The sequence below is a fragment of the Oryzias latipes genome, chromosome 14 (genome assembly GCF_053564925.1).
Source record: "Oryzias latipes strain Hd-rR chromosome 14, Olatipes_Hd-rR_3.1".
Classification (NCBI taxonomy): domain Eukaryota; kingdom Metazoa; phylum Chordata; class Actinopteri; order Beloniformes; family Adrianichthyidae; genus Oryzias; species Oryzias latipes.
Window position 1 is genome coordinate 27,136,775 of NC_136250.1, and position 22,022 is coordinate 27,158,796.

At 41.1% G+C, this 22,022-nt stretch overlaps 1 protein-coding gene and 1 long non-coding RNA gene across 14 annotated transcripts in view; one reads left to right on the top strand and one right to left on the bottom strand.

Annotated features, from left to right (window-relative positions):
* Positions 1-22,022, bottom strand: part of ncam1a (neural cell adhesion molecule 1a) — a 309,203-nt gene that overhangs the window by 216,659 nt on the left and 70,522 nt on the right. The window lies entirely within an intron of this gene.
* Positions 1,929-10,512, top strand: LOC144983705 (uncharacterized). Its single transcript, XR_013647467.1, has 3 exons — positions 1,929-6,241; positions 6,862-6,957; positions 10,235-10,512. It is a non-coding gene; the product is annotated as an uncharacterized LOC144983705 (long non-coding RNA).

Here is a 22,022-nt window from a genome sequence, read left to right on the forward strand (position 1 = left end):
AGTCTAAAAGACAGATGGAGAGCTCTCAGTGTCATGAAGTGCAGGGCCGCTTCATTGTGTTTGTTGGCTACTGATTTCCTTTAATGTGTTGAGTTCTGCGCTGATCTGAATCATTTATCAATATTAGGCAAGATCCAAGGCGGCCCTAAAACATTGTGTAGAGCCAGACACTAGGATGCTAAAAAAAGGGCTATAATTGAACACACAAAACTGGACAAATACACCCAAAACACTTGAAACTTTCAAGCCTTCTTTTGACGATGTTGCTTTACTTTACGTTTAAAATTTCTGTATTTACTTGAAACTCTTTACTGTTCTGGTAGTTTTAACGACGGTGCAAATTTAGGAGAAGCAACTGATGGACTTTATTGTCTGTTCAGTGAACAGAAATTCAACTCACGACATAGTAAAACACAATTAATGTATTTAAAAAAGTGAAAAAATAACTATGAAAATAGGTTTAAAAATGTATAAATGTATAAATACATAAAAAATAATTTAAAAAATAATAATAGACTGCAACATCCATGAGGCAGTATATGGTATGTACTGGATGGATGGATGGATGGATGGATGGATGGATGGATGGATGGATGGATGGATGGATGGATGGATGGATGGATGGATGGATGGATGGATGGATGGATGAAAAGTCTTCCATTGGTGATTCTGTTTCAGCTGGGAATTGAACAGAGGTTAAAATAGATTTCAAAAATATGTAATCACATAAAAATCACAAAAATCTATAAAGCATTTTTAGGAAAAACATTTTATAGAAATTGAGGTATAATTTGAATAACTAGAGTCTATTAGATTTTTGTTTTGGTTAAAACTTTGTGTTTTTTTTTTTGTCTTTGAATTTTGCGTTTCTTTTGCATGTTCCAGTAAAAATACCAATACACAAACATCTCTGCAGAGACAAATTAAGCTCAGAAAAATGAAAAGTTCAGAGTCTGATACATCAAAAATAAAGAGTATTAATTATTAAAAAGTGAATTAATTTCAGTGGACAAATTAAAAATTGTTTGACCGCAGAGCATTCATGAAAGCAAATACATTACCTTTAATTAAAGCAAACGTGGGAAATTCAACCATCTATAGTTGATAAAGAACAAAAAATTGTAAAGCAGTGCTCATCATAAATCTTTAGAGACATTTGCATTGTCAGCTCGGCTTCTGTGCCTGACAATTGTGCTTTTTATGGGGCCGACATAAATCAGAGGAGTCTAGCCGCTGAAGAAGAGAAACGTTATATGCAAATGACTTCTGTGGACCTTCTAGTGCACAATGACCTTTCTTTACAAATGGACGGTGCAACGGGTAAGGAAAAGGGAATCATGATTAAATGTCATCAAGAGAGGTCTTGCTTAGCACCAGGCAAGAAATGTTTGGATGTAACTTCTCTGATGCTGAGCATCTGCATCTGCAGAGGTGCTTGAATTTTACCAGAATTGAATGAAGCAATCAGTTACTTTTACATCTCCAACAGAAAGACTTTCTACTATGTAAAAAATAATAAAAATAATAATGACAGCGTAAACTTTGGCTAATCAGAACAGAGTGGAATGATTTCCAATAAAAGTAAACATAGTTGAGAGGATTACAGAAAATGTATTTAGTTTTCTTTTTAGAAATAGCTATACACTGTTCTTAAAAAAGAAAATGTGCATAATATCCACTAACCATCAAACATTGAAAGCATAAAAACTCCTGTGCAAAAGTTAAGCTGACAATCAGCCCGTTTCCATGCACAACAAATATCTGACCATTGTCCAATTTCTGGAATTATCTGACTCAAATGACCCCATTTCAAGGATAAACCGTGTTTTTTTGACCATTGAACTTAAATGAATCAAATAACGGAAATAGACTTTTACCTGTAAATCTGGGATATATTTATATAGGTTTATTCATGGTATTTCGTAGGATTTTTTTTTTTTTTCAAATGTCACATAATCGAGAGACCATGGGTAGCCTGGAGTGGAATTCAAATAAAGGACAGTAATTGCTCCACATTGACAAAGCTAATCATGTTTCCTAAGAATAAATACTATTTCAAGTTTTAAAAGTAATAGAAGGCTGATGCCTTTAATTTTGACATTTTTAAGGAAAAAGGACCAAAGCATGTAGTATAGGATTGTCTGATGATCACAATTTTGTTCATGTACACACACCCATTGATTCCTGGAATTGTACAAACAAAATTTAAAGAACACAAATTTATAACAAGATAGTTGACAGAATTTTCAAAGCTGTTTCCAATAGACCAAGTACGGCTCAGATGATCATACCCAAACTATTCAATCTGAGAAAACCTGAGATGAAACCATTCAGTCTCCACAGTGCAGAAACCAAATGTTGCTATGATGTTTTTTAAGTGTGGTTTGGGTTTTTACTTTGAACAAAAGCCTTTGTACAAAAGTACGTTCTCAGATCTGATACTTGACCCAAACCAATCTCAACTTTCAAAAAGTCAACACAGGAGCAAAAACAACCAGAACTCCAGCAGAGAAACGGCGCATGACGTTGACATGCAGCTCTCATGCAAAGCAAAGATGCCTTTATTCAGACTGGATATCAAGTTATCTGCTTCATCTGTTGTTTTTGCCCTGTGGAATGCACGGCATCAAATCATTTAATATCCTTGGAATATACTGGATGTTGCGAATATTGTGTTTGCAGCTACTTTGAAGTCAACTATTGATTTTGCTGAACATTGTCCAGTGAATGTCAGGGGGAGGGGGTTATGGGGATTGTGGCGTGCATTAGGATTTCAGTAACAGTTGGCGAAAACACGCATGTATTGTTGAGAAGTCATGCTTGCTCACTCTGCTCCGTGTTTTGGGTTTGGAGGGAAATACTTCCCTGTGGGTTTTCGGATAAGATTAGGAATGTAGAGGTAGCAGAGTTCAGGGGTTCAACTGCTAGCTTCTGACATCAAAGTCATCCCTGGTTTTCATGTTTAAGCTCTTACAATAAACACCTGCACAGTTTGGTTGAGTATAGAATGGATATCAGAGTGTGTGTGTAAGGAATATGAAAACAGAGTATGTACTTTAACATTGTGGTAGACAATCCCCAACACTGCTATACACCCAAATCATCAGAATAACAAAACTATAGACCTAATTATAATACTCCCTCTGCATGCTTGTCATTCTGGAAGAAGTACCAAGATTCTAGAAATTGTTTTAGTCCATTGCAAGTGGAAAAAAATAAAATAAAATCATTTTTAGACAAAATTCATATAAGCTTATAATCGCCCATTAGGATTACAAACTACTTTTTCAATATTAAACAATAAAAATAATTAAGTACTTCTTTATTTAATCTCGATACTCTCCGCAGTCTCTAGAGATGTTACTAATGTTCTAATAATTAATTTAAAGTAGCGCTGAACATTGTCATACCATTTTTACAATAATAAATTAAATCACCCTTGTTTTTTTTCTTGCTATATTTAGGTTATTTAAAATAAACAATGGCTGAACTTTCATTTGTGTTATTATGAATTTTTGCAATGAAATGCAAAAATATATATTTTTTGCTTAAAAATGTTACAATAAATTGTTTGATGTATGGATTTCATGAATAGATGTCATATCTTGTGAGTGCAGATTGACTGAAACCATTTAAAAGGGTTTTAATCTTGCTGAGACTAGTTTTTTTCTTTCTTTTTTTTTTAATAAATTGAGATTTTAGAAATTCTTAGCAACTATTACTTTTTTGTGGAGGCCAGGCTAAATCCAAAGTCACAGTTAAATGCCAAAAGTGAATTAAAGAAACAATTAGAAGGAAGATTGAATTTTTCTTTACATCAATGTTTTTTACCTCTTCTTATATAAACCCAACCAGCACAGAACCTGCAGCCCGTTCTCACTGAAGTTGGGAATTCAGACATGCAAGGCCATCAGTCATGTGGTGTCTCCTGTGCCCACTTAATCACCCATTAACCACGGAGAAGTGAACTGTGGACAAACAGAATCAATTCCACAGGGTGGGCAAACTGAACCCCAACAACACGACCTTCTCATCCAGAAAAACTTAGTCCGATGGACATGACCCTGTTTAGTGTATCTGCTGAGCATTTTAGTTCCAAATGGTGTTCGCACTCATTTGATGATATACTATACCTGAGGATTCATTTGGATTCATTGTCCAGCACCTGTTTGAGTGCACAGCAGCCCAAAGCAGAGGTGAGCTAATCCTCTGCGGATGCTTGTCAGAGTCATGTGGCATGCAGACAATCGTAGCTGCAAAGGATTACAGGAAAAGGTTTTCTGCAAGTACAGCTGTTTTTGCCTTCCACAATAAGGCTGTATTACAGCAACCTGCAGCCATAGCAGCCTACTAATTGGAATCCCATATTGCTGTTTGCACAACATAACATCTGGTATTGATATAAGCACTGGTGGTAAGTGCCTTTAGCCAAGAGGGAATGGCACGTGGAAGTATTCAGGTTGACAAACACAACTCTGGTTATCTAATATGATGCAACTACAGTCCACGGCTGCAGTCAAGGTTCCAAACATATAAACCTATACTATAAAAATGAATGTACTTATATTTAAGAAGCCTCTTCTTTCGATTTGGAGTTCAACTCTCTTGTTTGTCAACAACTGAGTCCTTTGGTGAAATCCTTAAGTCCACACTTTCCGTACTGCAAATAGCCCGAAAATGATCTGCTAAATACTTTATAATGTAAATTATTTTAAAAGGTTTTACTAAACTTACGTCAGAAAGTGAACTTTAACTATATATTTTGACATTTAATTGCATAGAACATATAACAATGGTTGAATAGTTTGATTTCAGTTTTCCCTTTTATGAAGAGTTTTAATGCGAATCGAGATGGCATTTGGTCTAGCAGTAACTTCTACTGCTGCATCATGCAATGGTACCTGCAATGCGATAAACCATTGACAATTGCTTAAAGAGAAAACTGAGTTGTAATCAGAATCAGATTATGACAGCTATTCAAAAATTGAAAATGTAGGGGCGGGATCACATAAATTCACTTCTTCCCACTCCATTTTCAAGCAATAAATCAAACTACTTGACTTTATTTGATAATGACTTTACATTTTTTAAATAATGTGATCTAAGTGTGTATTTCTGTGTACTTTGTCATGGTGGCCTGTCAGACTCCTCCCCCTCCCAGCTCTGCTCCAGACTCTCAGCTGTGACTCATCACCTCATCCACGCACCTGCTACTTAAGGAGACTCACCTCAAGCATTCTTCGCCAGATCGTTAAACCTGATGGTGCTAAACTCACCTCATGCCTTGTCTGGCCCTCTGTGTGTCATGTTGCCTCGCTTACCTTCTGTTGCTGTGCTTCAGGTCTGCCTTTCCCACGAGAGTCTCCTGAGTCCTCAGCCGACGCGAGCAGAAGCTGAATCCCTCACGCTCCTCAAGAACTCCAGCCACGCCTCCGCCAAGAACTCCAGCCACGTTGCAGTCAAAAGACTCCATTCACGCCACTGCTGTGAGCTCCGGTCACGCCGCTGTAAGATCTCCGTGCTCACCTTGGTCTACGAGCCGCTGTCAAGCTGCACTCCGCTCTCCCCTACTGGATCCGCTAGCCCCTTCAAAATAAAACCACTTACTTACCTTTTCACATACCTGCCTCTTCCTTCCGGGTTGCAGCATCTGGGTCCACCTTGATCTGATCATGACAGAACGATCTGGCCATTACCCCGACCCAGCTGACCCGGAAAGACTCTGTTTGGCCGTAAATCATCAAGGCATTATGCTGGGACACCAAGCCGACGCCCTTTCCAAAATGGCTTCAGCTCAACAAGAACTTTTTCACCGCCTCGATGGTTTGTCACAAACTTTATTGGAATTAACTGGACAATTTTCTGGTTCCGCAGCACCAGCCCCTGCTCCACCTTCAGTCAACCTGGAACCTTCCACTTCCACCGCCAACCCAGAAAACTACCGTCTCCAGCCAGAGCCATTTTTTGGTAATGTAGAGAATTTTGGGGGTTTTTTACTCCAATGTCAACTATTATTTCAGCAGGCTCCCAGATATTATCTCACAGACCACAGCAAGATTACGATGATTGTTAATTCCCTGAGGGGTAAGGCGCTCCAGTGGGCTCAAGCCTTCCTCGCCGCCAACCCCATCGCTCAGTTGCCGTTCGAACGCTTCATCTGCGAGTTCAGACTCGTGTTCGACCAACCTCGCAAGCAAGAAGAAGCCACCAGGCGACTCCTCAATCTCCAACAAAGCAACCGGTCAGTCAGCGACCATGTTGTAGATTTTCGCATTCTGGCGGTGGAGGCAGGCTGGACAGATCCCACCTTGCGGGGTGTTTTTTACCAATCACTCAATGAAACCATAAAAGATCATTTATGTACCCAGCCAGAAGCCACCTCTTTTGAGGAACTTGTGGCCGCCTCCCTGCGCTCTGACATCAGACTTAAAGAACGCAAACATGAACGCCCGCATCCTGTACGTAAGACCACCATGGTCAGTTCTACAGCGCCGCCCACCCTAAAACCTCCACCACAGAGTTTTCTACGTAAAAACCCTGATAAACCAATGCAGATTGGTCTCTCTTGCCTCTCAGCTGAAGAACGTAGCAAACGTCGTGTAGAAGGGCTATGTTTCTACTGTGGGGGTCATGGTCACCAAGTCTCTCAGTGTCCTCTTCGTTTAAAGCCCCGTACCCCCCCGGTAAAAGCCAGGCCACGGGAGGATAAGTCAGTTGTTTCTACCCGAAATAACTTTTGTTATGTTCCTGTCAAGCTATGTTTCCAGTCTAAGTGTTCTGATTCTCATGCCCTCATAGACTCTGGCGCTGAGCAAAGCCTTATTGATCATTCTTTGGTTTCCTGTCTCTCTCTCCCTTTAGAGCCCCTCGACAATCCCATCAACGCCGCCGGTTTGGGGGGTCAACATCTCTCATGCATCACCCACCGCACGAGACCCGTGTTACTCATCACTTCTGGTAACCATCACGAGTATATTCGGTTTTTCGTCACCACATCCCCACACAGTCCTGTTGTTCTGGGTTATTCGTGGCTTAAGGTCCACAACCCTCAGTTTGACTGGGCCAAGCAACGCGTTTCCAATTGGAGTGGGTTTTGTCTGGCTAACTGCCTTCAATCAGCTATTCCACCCGTTCCTCCTGCTATTATTCCTCAGCTCGAGGACATCGATTTATCATCCGTTCCCTCTTGCTACCACGAATACAAAGCAGTTTTCAGTAAAAGTAAGGCGGGTTCGTTACCACCACATCGTCCCTATGATTGCGCCATAGAACTACTTCCTGGCGCTAAGCTCCCCAAGGGCCACTTATACAATCTCTCCGGCCCTGAGAAAACCGCCATGGAAACCTATATTCATGAAGCCCTTTCCTCCGGCCAGATTCGCCCCTCTTCTTCTCCAGTAGGCGCTGGTTTCTTCTTTGTAGAAAAGAAGGATAAAACCCTCCGCCCTTGCATTGATTATCGTGAACTCAACCAGATAACTATCAAAGACAAGTACGCTCTTCCCCTCATCAGTTCGGTTTTTGACTCGGTCCAGGGGGCCCAGATCTTCTCAAAATTAGACCTTCGAAACGCCTATCACCTCGTACGCATCAAGGAGGGCGATGAGTGGAAGACGGCTTTTAACACACCCATTGGCCACTACGAATACCTAGTGATGCCCTTCGGCCTTACTAACGCCCCCGCCGTTTTTCAGAGACTTGCCAATGATGTCCTCCGCGATTTCCTTAACCGGTTCGTGTTCGTCTATCTCGACGACATACTCATTTTCTCCCGCGATCCTATTCAACACGAAAATCACGTCCGTCTCGTCTTATCCAGGCTTCTCGAGAATCAACTTTACGTTAAGGCAGAGAAATGCCAATTCCACGCTACTTCGATTCAGTTTTTGGGGTACATTTTTGAAGCCGGTCAGATTCGCCCCGACCCGGCCAAGCTCGAAGCAGTTTCTCAGTGGGAACCCCCTACCACCCGAAAGAAACTTCAACAATTCCTGGGTTTCGCTAATTTCTACCGCCGTTTTATTCGTAACTACAGTACCATAGCCGCTCCCCTCACTCAGCTCACCTCCGTCTCCAAGCCCTTCACCTGGAACTCTCAAGCCCAAGAAGCCTTTGACCAATTAAAATCTCGGTTCATCTCTGCACCCATTCTCATTCAACCTGACGCTACCAAGCAATTCATCGTTGAAGTCGATGCCTCAGACACTGGGGTAGGAGCTGTCCTCTCCCAACGTGAGGAAGCCTCCAGCAAAATAAAACCATGCGCCTACTTCTCCCGCAAATTATCCCCGGCTGAACGTAACTACGACGTGGGAAATCGGGAACTGCTAGCCATTAAATTGGCACTGGAGGAGTGGCGTCACTGGCTGGAGGGAGCAACTCACCCATTCATTGTCTGGACGGACCATAAGAATTTAGCTTATTTACGCACAGCCAAAAGACTAAACGCCCGTCAAGCCCGGTGGTGTCTCTTTTTTGATCGCTTTAACTTTACGATAACTTACAGACCCGGAAGCCGCAATACCAAGCCCGATGCTCTCTCCAGGAAGTTCAGCCCTGATGATGCTTTGCCTCCTGTTACCATCATACCTGCTACCTGCATCGTTGGCAATCTAACCTGGGACATTGAAACCCGCGTCAAAAATGCCCAAGGTGAGGAGACCTGTGACACCCCCTGTCCTGACGGCACTCTTTTTGTTCCCACGTCCCTCAGGGCTGACGTCATTGCCTGGGGGCACAGTTCCCGTATCGCCTGCCACGGGGGAGTGCATAGGACTCTCTCTCTTCTCCGCAGGAGATTCTTTTGGCCTAAAATGGAAAAGGATGTTCGGGAGTTTATTGGAGCCTGCACCATCTGCGCTCGGTCGAAGTCCGGCAACTCTCCACCTGCTGGGTTCCTCCATCCCTTGCCCACTCCTCACCGTCCTTGGTCCCACCTTGCTGTAGACTTCGTCACGGGGTTACCCTCTTCTCAGGGTAATACGGTTATCCTCACCGTTGTCGACAGATTTTCCAAAGCAGTACACTTCATCCCCCTTCCACAGCTTCCCTCGGCCACTGAGACTGCCAAGATACTTGTCAACCATGTATTCCGCCATCATGGCATCCCTGTCGACATTGTGTCCGACAGAGGACCACAATTCATCTCACAGGTATGGAGAGCTTTCTGTACTGCGCTTGGTGCTTCCGTCAGCCTGTCCTCAGGCTACCACCCGCAGTCTAATGGACAGGCTGAACGTGCCAATCAAGAACTCGAAGCCGGCCTCCGTTGTCTCGCTGCCCAGAACCAATCTGACTGGTCCGAGTTCTTAGTCTGGATCGAGTATGCCCACAACACTCACCCCTCCACGGCCACGGGCATTTCCCCCTTTGAAGCCTCGCTGGGCTACTCTCCCCCTCTGTTTCCCTCACAGGAGCTCGACCTTGCCGTTCCCTCCGTCCAGGAGCACCTTCAGCGCTGCCAGCGCATTTGGACCCAAACCCGAGAGGCGCTCCTACGTACCAAGGATGCCAATTGTCGCATAGCCAACAGGCACAGGGTGGGGGGTCCCGTGTACCAGGTTGGGCAGAAGGTGTGGCTATCATCCAAGAACATCCCCATTCAATCCTCGTCCCGCAAACTGTCGCCCCGGTACATCGGGCCCTACGTCATCGAGAAAATAATCAATCCCACCTGCGTTCGCCTCCATCTGCCTGCAGCCCTTAAGGTACATCCTTCGTTCCACGTTTCTCAAATTAAGCCCTTTCAGGACAGCCCTTTGTGCCCGCCTTCCGTCTCCCCACCACCCGCCCGGATCATCGACGGCGCTCCGGCGTTCACGGTCTCCAGGATTTTGGACATTCGCCGCCGTGGCCGGGGTTTTCAGTACTTGGTGGATTGGGAAGGGTACGGACCTGAGGAACGCTCGTGGGTCTCCCGTTCCCTCATCCTCGACCCTTCCCTCATCGCCGCTTTTTACCGTGCACACCCGGATCGGCGTCCTGGACCACCTGGAGGTGGTCGTTGAGGGGGGGGTACTGTCATGGTGGCCTGTCAGACTCCTCCCCCTCCCAGCTCTGCTCCAGACTCTCAGCTGTGACTCATCACCTCATCCACGCACCTGCTACTTAAGGAGACTCACCTCAAGCATTCTTCGCCAGATCGTTAAACCTGATGGTGCTAAACTCACCTCATGCCTTGTCTGGCCCTCTGTGTGTCATGTTGCCTCGCTTACCTTCTGTTGCTGTGCTTCAGGTCTGCCTTTCCCACGAGAGTCTCCCGAGTCCTCAGCCGACGCGAGCAGAAGCTGAATCCCTCACGCTCCTCAAGAACTCCTGCCACGCCACCGTCAAGAACTCCAGCCACGCCTCCGCCAAGAACTCCAGCCACGTTGCAGTCAAAAGACTCCATTCACGCCACTGCTGTGAGCTCCGGTCACGCCGCTGTAAGATCTCCGTGCTCACCTTGGTCTACGAGCCGCTGTCAAGCTGCACGCCGCTCTCCCCTACTGGATCCGCTAGCCCCTTCAAAATAAAACCACTTACTTACCTTTTCACATACCTGCCTCTTCCTTCCGGGTTGCAGCATCTGGGTCCACCTTGATCTGATCATGACATACTTATCTACAATAAGTAATTGCACAGCTATTTTCTTCTTACATTTGTTATTTTTTCTTTGTTTTCTTTTTTAAATCAATGTGTTTAATCCTTTCTATATCTGTGTGAATTTTTGTTGTATGTGTAGAATATATGCTTGAAATAAACCAATAAATCAAATGAAAATTAATCGCATCTAAGTGAAAAGTAATAAAACCTTTTTTAGCGAGATGTAGATCATTACTTGCAGCTAACACAGCCTAAGAACTATTAAAATTATATATTTTACAATGTTAACATCTACAAAAATATGGTATTAATTGAATTGTTTATAAGTAGCAAAAGGTGAGATATAGGTCTTTGCATTATAGTTTTTTTCGCACTTATACTACTCATACTACATGTAGTATAGGGAGTTTGTTTTATTTTATTTTTTATTTCTTTTGTTTGATTTATAACCCTATTCTACACTAGTGTCTTTCTGAAAGCCCTAAAATTGCAAAGATGAACATTTCATGTTTGCTATAATTGCATTCACATATAATAATATATATATTATATGTAATATTTCATTACCATGCAGATCATCTAACCTCTTAATCACCTGCAACTGGTTTTACCGTGTCGTTTTCCTTTGTCTTCCTTCCAAAAACACTTCTTAATATGTATAAGAACATTTCGCTGAACACGATAAAAATCTCACTTGGTATGTCAAGAATTCAAGATTTCTGATTGGGCTTCAATATTTGTTGGATTTGATTGCAATTTTGGCCAGCAATGGTTGATAAGACACAAGTAGATTAGCAATCTACAGTAAATGAAGATTTCATCGGTGAGATTAACTTTGTGGCTGCAAAAGCAATAAGCTGCTCAATATTTTACACATTTACCAAAAGCGGTGCATGCTGTTATTTCTGGAAAACTTCCCACTTTTTGTGGGTTCTAGTTACCACAGCAAAGTGAAGTGCACAGTGAGTTTGATACCAGATGTTCTTGATGAAACCTGGGCTTCATACCCTAAAAACAGCATATGCATATGTCATAGACATATGCAATAGATATTGATGGACTTAAAAAATAGATTTGCTGTGTAAAAAACAAGTCCACAGAGTGCTTTTTATTCCAACCTTCTTACAGAGTTCATCCTCATGTTGTTATAATTTTGTTGAAAACAGTTTAAAATAATACATGTTCTGCTTTGAAAAGCAGACTTTTCCTTTAACACACTTGACAGAAAGGTCACTGTATGCTCATTTAGCTAGACATTTCCAACTATGATTATCGATGACAGCTAACACAAATTCCACGGTGCCAGGAGATGAGTTAATCCACAGTTTGGCCAAATTATAGAGGAATAGGTCATGCATCATGGGAATAAACTCATCAAACGTCTGAGGTTAACTGAGTAACAGTCGGGCTCTTAATCGTCCACGCCAAATCTTCAACACCCATAAGACTCGGTAAATGCAGGAAAACAGGCAGCATTAACCAGAAGGAATTTTTCTAACCTTGAATATTTCACAAAGGGGGGAACAAAAGAGGCGAGATGTGATTGCCATTTTAAACACAACTGTGAAAAATTAGGCAGAGGTTCTGGCGTCCTTGTGTAGATTCCCTTTACCACCTGCTAAAGAAAGATAAATTTCTGCAACCAATGAGAAACCACTTAGGTTCCCAATGTTTTGAAGGATAAAAGCAATGATGTATTTGCGCTGAGCAGCAGTGACGGAAAGTCTTACCACTGGCAAGCACAGTTCATCCCACAGGAGATGAACGTGAGGATCACTGACATGAAAAAAAAAAAGACACATTTACTCTGCAGTAAAAGGACTTTCTTTTAGTCTCATCACTAGCAAAAGACCAGTGTGTCACTTTAGATGTTTAGGAATATTAGCCGTTGGCTGCTACTCTGCATTTCTGACATGGCTTGTTGATTTGGGAGTCGTGCCAAAAGCCCTGTGTTCATCCTTGCTTTAAGAATTCTCAAATGAACCGTGATCACACACCAGTTGTGCTTTGTACTTCACACTGAGGGGCATGAGAAATCACGTAAGAGATCTTGTGTTTCAGTTGTGCTTTACCTCCTCATCCACCCTGGGCAGCCATTGAGGCACAAAAGCTCTCATGGAGAGAAATTTTGACCAAAACAAATAAATCCACTGCACCTAGTACTAGACCTGTCAGGAAATAAATGTGGACTTTCAACTGCCACAGCCATATCCTGCCCGAATACAAGAATTTGATGTTTTATTTCAGAGTGCATACTATCCAATGCAAACAAGAAAAAGAAAACGCACTAGTACCCAATCTCAATAGCCTATTAGATTCATTTGAATTGAAATAATAACATTTTGCATTATGATCTGTATGCATAAAAACTGTACATAGATATTTTATATTCATTCTACTTCAACAAACAATTTCCCAGAGGTTCTGATTCTTTCTTTGGCTGATTACAACATACAAAAGCATCTCAATTGTTTTAGTTTGTTCAACTATTTTTAAATATGTTAAAGGCTTTCTTTAACATGTGCTTACATAACATCTTTACATAAGCTAAAGCAAAACAAACATTTTAGCACTTTTTTTAAAAGCAAAATCTTTTTGAAAGTGTTGGCATAAATACATTTATTTTACACATTCATTTTTTTTCTTTGTTGTAAATAAAAAGAGGGCAAAAGCAAACGATTTCAAATCTTGCTAAAAAAAAAAATCTGTTTGTATAGACAATTTAAAAAACTTAAGTGTTTTTACCTGGTTAAAAATATTTTTTTTTTAAATCATATTTTTTTAGCTTTTCCTTTTTTTTTACTATTTATTCTTGTCTTAATTTCAAATTCCAGTATTACTGCCAACAAGCGCCGACACAGACTCAGAAAATGAATACAGCCAAATAAAATGCCCGAAAACCAAACCGATTTGTACATTCACTTAAACAGGCACATGAGTTTGACTCCAGGGTCACAGCATGAAAGAAGTCACTATTAATGTGCTGTCTTAATGGTGGCTTCTAAATGTACCATACAGGAGGTCAAAGGTGAAATGTAAACTGCGGCCATTGTCCTGAATCTAAAATGACCAAAGCCTCATTGTAGCACTTTCCCAGAGATCGTTGGCGCCCTTCAGCTCCGCAGGTTTCCAAGCTGACCCACAGACGACCCCTCATCCTCCAGGCTCACAGGGAGCTTTTACATGGTTGCCACTTAATTCTAGGCCAACGAGACAAGAGTGAAAGGAAGCAGTTGCAGAGCATGGGAAGCTTTCACATGCAGCTTGACAATCCTCTGTCAGGAAAATTTGTCAGGACAAAGAGGTTAAGTGTGACATGTGCTATCAGCCATGGGAACTTTGTTCTCTTCTCGGGTGTCTTGATTTGTTATTGTTCATAAAGACTTCAAGCGGGGAGACACTTTGAAAGCCAGCCTCCTGGAGGCTACTCGAACAGAATGCCTTCGCCTCAGAAGTCGACATGGAGATTATGGTAACATTGCCGCGACTTGGTCTTAGAATCAATTTCTTAACTAAACACTTTAAGATAACACACAGCGTAAAGCACCGGTTTTCAACATGAATAATTTAAGAGGCAAACTGCCCTTGGTGAGACGGCTAAAAATATTCTACGTCTTAAGGACTTCCAGATGGAAAGCAGCGATCCAGTTTGCCAGGACCAAACCACTGTAAAGGCTTTAGATTGAATCAAGTCAGCACATTTTTAAATATCTCATCATGAAGGCATAATTTCACTTTAATATTTAAAATAAACAAGACTTTTAAGCTGGTAAGCACAGCATCAACTCCCATTTTTGATCTTTTATGTGTGGGATCCCAGTAGGTTTTCCCATTCCAACAAAATTTTCAATCAGGAAACGACTGCGGAGTCACACATTTGTAGTTTTCTAATCAAAGAGAGCATTTGAGCAAAGCAGGAGGGCTCAGAATAGCACAGCTTTGTAAGGAACAATCTTTCTAATGCTTTGATAGAAACCCATACAAATAGCATAAGCTTTTTGTATGTTTTTTCCAAAGGAGAAATGACAAAAACAAATATCCGCAATGATCTGTCTCAGTGGTGCAACAAGCCAGTAATCAGTATCACTATCCTAAATATTTTAAGGTAAATTAGTCCAATTAAAATATTTTTTACTGTGTTTTTGAATTGATGCTTCAGTCTTCAAGATTAGCTTCTGCCGCCCAATTGTTTTAGGAGTTGTTGGCGCGGTCGTGAATGTAGACAGTAGCAGTCAAGCATGGAAGATGACATTAAAGTGTCTGAGAAACACTCTGCGCTGAAACCACGGCTTCACCCAACAACTTCTTCATCTTCGCCCTTCTTGTGCGCGTTGCTTTTCTTCTATAAGTTGTGCTGCAAGCACAATCTTCTGTCTTCCTTGTATTCTTCACAGCATCAAACGCAATTCGTCAAGTTCTTGGAGTCGATGTTGAGCTCTCAACGCCATGATGAGTTTTGTGCAGCATCAATATCCATTTAGATGCAGGACCCACGGTGGCCATGATCACCAGATTGACGTCCAGCCAATGCTGGCTGCTGGCCCATGTCAACAGTCCTCCTCAAGTGCCCGCGCTGCTAACAATCAGACGGTGGCAGTGGAACGACAGCACAGGGGCTGAAGGGTGGCAGTCTGAAATCGGCCCATCATTAATAATGATAACAATGATAATTTTGGGGACCTTGGAGACCCTCCTGTCAGTCAATTATCACGCCGGTGGCTTCCTGCCACCCACCTGTCACTCGTCTGTCACCCTGCAACGTCCAAATGTGCCCATGTGGCCACTGAGTCATGTCCAAAAAATTCGTCTGGTCGTCATAAATTTTAACTTTCTCTTAAAACCTTAAAACATCCCAATTCCAAATGCAACTTGCCAATTTTGGTGAAAAACCTGCATCTAGGTTGCAGTCCAGTGGCATTTTGAGATATGTGACCGTAGTCTAAACACAACACAACTTTTCTCACTATTTGTGGTTGCAGAGTTATTCGTTTAAACTATTAACATTCCTGGAAATTGGAAATAGTGATCATAACTCAAACCGAATAATACAGCCTTTCTTATTATTACAGAGTAGAGAACAAGAGAGCATCTGTACAAAATAATTTGGAGTTTTTAAAATTTAAAACCTAATCCAAATGAAAGAACTTTGGTTGGGATCAGCCACAAAATACAAAATGACTGTGACCTTCCTGTCTGCATATCTAAAGGGCCACAACCAGATGTGCAGACATCTAATCACTATCATGTCATCTGTTAAAATCCAAACACTATCCATGGAATTTTCTTTCCCCCTTAAGAGTCTTTCATGGTTAAATTTAAAACCACAGAGTTTTCAGTCTGGTATTTTTTTTTTATCCCTTAAACACAAAAAGCTGGAAAAGACAGAAAGAAGGTGAGGAAAACAGAAAACAATAACACCTCATTCTGTATTCTGAATTCACAAACGGAAAAAAGCCATGACTACAGTATGAAAGTGTGTACATCAAAGCTGGAGCTACACGATCTTTTCATCAAGGAGAGCCGATGCTCGGAGTGGTCACAGATGGTTTCTATATCGAGAGAGACGCCGAGGCCACAAAACAGAAGCATCACAAAGGCAAATTCATTCTGCAGAACTGCAATCCGGCTTTTCATTCTGCATTCTGGACGGTGCTGCTCTTTCAATAAACATGCAAATTATTACTCTGCATATTCAAGCTCTTCATAACAACAAAAGTCTATGGATTGTGGAAGTACATACTCGTTCGTAAGAACAGGCTGACTGTAGACTAAATTTTGAGCACTCTAATGAAAGTGATACATCACTTGTCATTGACACCAAAATTGAAAGAAGAAAGTGTAATTTTCTAGTAGTTCGATGAGTCACAGGATTTAGTGAATCTATCTCGACCTTCTTTGGGGTCTTTTTGGTGAAGATGGCAAAAAAATCAATACCTAGCAGATGTTAAACTGCGGTTTAGTATTTCAGGAGCAACTAACAGGAAAGAATAGATTCCATACAGATGGATGGTAACGACTTTGTTGGTAATGTTGCCTGTAATATTGAAAATAAATGGACTGAAACTTTTATTTTCATTTTTTATATCTGCAAAACCAAGCACATCCACGCTGGATCATTAATAAGTTTCTTTTGTTGACTCTCTCTCCGTTTGACTTCATCTGTGTCAGTAAAACAATCCAGTTTTTATGTTAATCATTAAAAATGCATAAGGCCGCAGGGGAGTCGCTTCATGTGCCGGGTCTGATCGGAACACCTCGTCGTTATCCACTGCGCTTCCCTTTGATTTGATTTCAGAACAAACCGGTCCTGCTGACAGAATCATGAGACCCAATAAATTAATACGGCATGAATCTGTGACAAGCAAAAGTGATTCATAATGAAGCGGTAATCCAGTGGTACAAAGAAGATTCTCTTTGTTTGACTGCTGTTTGGGGCTTCCATTTCCAACATCTGGGATGAACCTGAAGCCACCAAAGAAACTGGCGAGATTAGGAAACATTGAACTCCTATGGCATGTGTAGAAAAACTGGTTGAGAGCAAGTGGCTCTGTTATGATAAAGAGAGCTGTTTAGACAATGTGCCAGAACGCCAGAGTAAAAAAAAGGTTGGGGGTTGGTTGGACGTGAGAAAATAAGTTTGTCTTCAAGAAAAAAAGTTTCTTCTGCACCTTTTCGCTGCTAAAGCTAAATGTTCTCATTTGGAACATAACGTAATTCCTATTAATCTAGGCCACGCTTCAAATTATTTTTTTGTGGCGACCTAACCACGCAACGGCCTTAGATAGGGATTTATTATACAGTAGAACGGACTGTTCCTGCTGCTCAAAGGGTAACATCAGACCTTGGGAAATTTGAAAAGCAACAGTAAATGTTCAACTTCTCTTTTTTTTATGAGAGCTAGAGTGCAAGCATGCTGTAAACTAAGGAATATATTTATCTGTACATTTGGACAGTAAAATCTTAAGCACAAGATGCACTTTTTGTCCACCCAGGTCTTATTTGATTGAACCCGTTTCCGACTCGTCCTTGACCTGGTCAAAACTCCTAATGGGTTTTTCTCTGCAGCCGTAAGAGGCAGGTTTTAAATCTTTTGTCGGGAAATATTCACACCATGTGTCTCAGGTTCATATGCTCCTTTAGGGCCCCATGTGGGGTATAAATTAGAAGAATGTCAACCGTAAAGCACCCTCCTAAAAGGAGTGTGGCTAAGGCAGCTGGCCCTTTTTGTAGCAAACAGCCAAACACTGCCTTATATGGAGGCTGTTTCCTGGGATAACAGCCAGGCTGGATATGCTAAATCTAACTAAACCTTCAGGCGAAAATCTCTTTTGATAATGCCTAAAAGCTAAAACCGAGACAGAAAAAGAAACACTTTAAAGTAAATTTACACCTTGGGTTACTGATACACCAAATGTGTCCATAAAATGGAAGAAACCATTTCCAAGCACCCTAAATACTATAAGTCCATTGCTCACAAGTATCTCTAATGTAATTGTGGTTGCTGCTGTGGTGGTTTCTCTCTGCTGTAGTTTTTAGCAGAGTGAATGAGTCTAGCAGCTGGTAGCATATGGGGTCCTTCCCCTTCTCCACTGTGGGATAATAGCACAAAGACAACAGCAGTGCACAGCTGTCTAGACAAAAGAAAGTAAGACTTGGAAAGAGCAAGCCCGGAATGTCAATGGGGTTCAAGCAGGCTCCCTGACAGAGGTGTAAATGCATTGCAGCCTTATAGTAAGAGTCAAGAATTCTTGGCTTTCAACTGCTCTAATAGTAACTTACAGTGATGTTGTCATAAGTCCAAAAAAACAGCACACAGAATTTTCCGGAGCTTTGTGGAGGCATGAAAATATGACCTTACTCCAAGACAGATGTTTGTGGTCTACCTTCTATACAGGGGGGCTTGAAGGGCTGGATGGGGGAGTACAGCCAGACCTTGCAAACAAAAACACTGGACATAAAAGAGAATAGCTGAAGACACTGGAATGGCTACTGAGTATGTAACCCAAAAAACATCAACCCCTCGCCCTTCGCCGGTGAGCTAAGGAGGAGCATGCTCTTTGTTGACAGAAGGAAATGGTGAGACCAGAACAAAGGCTCTATTTTTGCAGAGATGAACATAAAATCAGGATCTCAAGTGAATATCTGGTGCATCTTAAAAAGGTCATAATTCTGATTTTGGATAACTTAACTCTAGAGTGACCAGATATGGGGCTATGTATTTACTGAGATGCTTGATTCCACACTGACGCATGTGAGCACGGTCTTATTCCTGTTTTTCAAACAGTGTGCTGCAGTACACTAGGGAGATGGTCAGAATTATTCAATTTCACCTAATTGGTCTGGAAAACATTTATCTTTGTTAGGAGAGCCAACTCTGAGTTCATCCAAACAGCTCCAGGTTTCCCACTGAGTAGGCAGAAATATAAAAAATCAAAAACTATAAAAGCCTTTTTTTTCCTTGTCCTTTTTGGATTCTCCTTCAGAACACTTTGATAAAAACAAATGTACACACTGTAGAGTTTCCTTTATAGATAATTAATGCTTCATTATGCACCAGCTAACATTAACCAACATATGCCTCGTTTCCACTGAGCGGTACGGTCTGGTTTAGAATGGTACAGGCAGATCAGGTGAGCGTTTCCATCAAAAGTTGGACCGTCAAGGCTCATCCTGGGTGAAGCTAACAACAACAATGGAGGTCATCCAGCAGCTCATTTTTTCCGCTTGGCTTTTGGTACTATAAATATACAAAGCATTTAATGATGTTTGACAAAAGACAAATAGAGCCGCTTTCTTGCCGCTTTCTTTTGTCGTGATGACCTTCAGCCAATTAACAGGTTTCTACAGTAGCTCCACCCTAACTGGTCTGTTCCATTTTTCCATGGACCTAAAACCAAACAGGGGGCCAAAATGGTACGGTTCGGTCTGGTTTTATGGTTCCCTTTTATAATGGAAATCCTAAAAATACTGGACTGGGCCGCACCACTCAGTGGAAACAGGGTTTAAGGGAGCCGTATTGTAATGTGTTACCAATTTTTTCACATTTATGCTTGGTGATGCGCCTTGTTGCTTTCATTAAAAAAAGTGTACCTTGGATCAAAAAAGTTTGAAAAACATTTGTCATATTAATTGTAAAAGCTCGGTAATTCCACTTTTATCCACATGTGGTCTGTACCATGACACCAAATTTATGGAGTCCCTTTGAATTTGTGAAGGAAGACACATGAATGGCCAAGTCCACACACAAAGCCTTTGTTTCCTCTACATTTAAAGACAGACATTTAAGTAACTTAAATGCTCTTCCGAGCTGTAGAAGGCTGAAGTAGTCCACTAAAATGGATAATACATTAGTTCAATTTACCTGTTGACACACAAATAGTCCAGACAACAAGTTATTCACCTGCATCTGACACAAAGTAGTGAAATTATAGCCTAGAAGCAGGTTTTTTTCTTTGAAACTTTGGAACATTGGTCTCATTTGGGCTTAATTACTTTCCCACAGTTGAGGAGAAATCATTACAGAACTCACTGCAATCTTAATTTCAGTTGGCGAAAATGAGTATTGTCAGCTCATTTTGTTTTAGCCCTCCTCTGGGTTCCAGAGTCATTTTCAGTGTTTATCATGTGCCTTATCAGCCCCCAGCCAAGAAAAAAGGCGGGGGGTAAATCCTGAGAGCCAGCTAGCGCTTCTCTGCTTTGTTCTTTGGGCCAAGTGGAAGAAAGAAAAGACTTGAATCATCTGTTTGTCTTCATTAGCGTAAAAGGGTAGAGAGGGTGTTCCCTCCTAAGTCTGACATCAGCACAGCAAAAACACCCAAATGAGCTGGGGATGAGAGTTCCACAGAAACACAAACTGCAGGATTTAAAACAGGAAAAAAAAAAAAAAGGCTTCAGATCCCTGGTGCAGACAGATGATTGAAAGCAGTGGATTGGCAGTTAGATTAATGAACTGCGGTCAGGCTACGCTGACTTTTAATATTCTGTAGAGACTGAAAGGTTTTTGTTGGCAAAGCTGCAAGTCCAGTTCAATAATTTATGATACAATCCTTCATTTTTTTGGTCCTAGAAATGATTCAACCACTTTCTCTACCAGCCTGATCCGGTCAGGGTTTTGGAAGGACTGGATCCCAACCCTGGACAGGTCAACCGTTTATAAATCCATCTCCAAGGTCACTTTGCCCTTGGATAATCAAACAATTGGTAATCTATTGAATTGCCTGTTCTGACTTTTACTTTGTTTCTTCGAAGTACAATTCTAAATACTTTATTCTCTTTACAGATAAGAAAGAGAAAATCAGTGACTGAAAATCAAGTATCAGCATTGGAAAATATAATAATCCCTAGAAGTTGGTATCACTGCCAAATTTCTGTATCGAATCACAAATACTCCAAATAAATTTGATTGAATAATTCAATATTATTCAAATAAATGTTTGTTCTGTCCACATTTTTATCAAAGAAAAAAATTCTTTGGATAACAAATGAGTACTTTAAATTTAACAAGGGTGGAAATTTAATGGACAAAATAATATTATTTATGGAAAACTAACAGAAAAGTGAAGTTTGATTTTAATTATTTCAACCCGAATGATTCTCAGTTACAGAATAAAATATTGAATCATGAAATATTTACCAACATTCTTGAGTACTTCTCAAATATTGAGTATTTGACATTTTTTAAACAGATTTTTTAATGCTAGTTTCATTTTTAAGAATTTATCATTTTGTTCATTCAAATTCCACCTTGATAAGTTTAATTAAGTGGAATGTGAAAACATTTTTTCTCAACCAAACAAACGATTCCTGTGGAGTGATTTTCCAAATTGAATTAAATCTTTCATTCATCTTCTTAAATGTTTTTATCCCTTTCGGTGTCACAGGGCTGCTGGAGCCTATCCCGGCCACTTGTGGGCGAAGGCAGGGGACATCCTGTACAGGTCGACAGTCTGTCACAGAGCCACAATTGAATTAAATCATTTTAGGAATTTGGTAGGAAAAAACAGCCTTAGCGAGGGGGAAAAAAGGACCTAATAGTTTGGATGTCCTTACCAGTCGCAGAACCTATATATATGTAGCAAATAGTAAATTATTTTTCAAATAAATGTGAAAACATTCGGCTATTAAAAATGTTCTACTTAAATGGTATCGTGGTATGCTATGGTACAATATATGTTATGGCGTGATTTTGTTATGGTAACAGTAATCTCGTACAAAAACTACAAGTACTTAAGGAGCTAATTATATGCACTTTTTGTCAATTTTTAGGTTAAATTTAATAAATTTATTTTTTGGGCAGCCATGGTGCAGAGGTAGAGTGGTTGTCCCTTTGACTGAAGGGTCACAGGTTCGGTTCCCGCCTTGCCCGCCTATAGGTGTCCTTGGCCAAGGCAGTGAACCCCACTTTGCTCATGGTGGTTACATGTTGGCATCACTGTTAG